Genomic DNA, 779 nt, shown 5'->3' with positions numbered 1-779 from the left:
GCTCTAGAGCAATGTGGATATCCTAACTGGGCCTTCCTGAAAGAAGAAACCCAAACAGGACTCCAGTCAGCCAACAGGTGAAAAGGAGGAACCCAGACCCAGACCAGTGGTCATTCCATATGTTGAGGGAGTATCAGAGAAACTGAGACGTTTATTTTCTAAACATAACGTCCCAGTGGCTTTTAAACCCCAAAATACATTAAAGACTGGTTCATCCCAAAGATCCAGTCCCCCGGCACAGAGCAATGTTGTGTATGTTGTTCAGTGTCAGGAGGGTGATCAGTCTTACATCGGGGAAACTAAACAGCCACTGGCCAAAAGGATGGACCAGCACAGAAGATCAACATCATCAGGCCAGGACTCTGAGGTCTACACTCATCTCCAGGTCAGAGGTCACTCTTTCAGGGATGAAGATGTTCACATCCTGGACAGAGAGGAACGATGGTTTGAGAGAGGAGTAAAGGAGGCCATCTTTGTGAAAAGAAACCGTCCATCATTAAACAGGGGCGGAGCCTCCAGGTTCAACTGTCCCCCTCTTACAATGCTGTGATTGCTAGTATCACTCAGCCCTCTGTGAACAGTAAACAGCCATCAGGTGCTAATGATCCATTGTTAGGCTGATGGTCCTTCTTGAGCATGTGATCAGCTGGTTCTGGTTGTCAGCAGCAAACTGGTTGATCCACTCTGAGAAGGTGCTATTTAAGAGACTGAGCTGAATACAGCTCCTCAGACTGAGGAAGTCCTCAGGATGAAAGACGAAACGTTTCTACATTTTTTTT

Source organism: Nematolebias whitei, chromosome 21 (assembly GCF_014905685.2).
Source record: "Nematolebias whitei isolate Nwh7 chromosome 21, NemWhi1, whole genome shotgun sequence".
Taxonomy (NCBI): Eukaryota; Metazoa; Chordata; class Actinopteri; order Cyprinodontiformes; family Rivulidae; genus Nematolebias; species Nematolebias whitei.
This window is presented reverse-complemented; position numbering follows the sequence as displayed.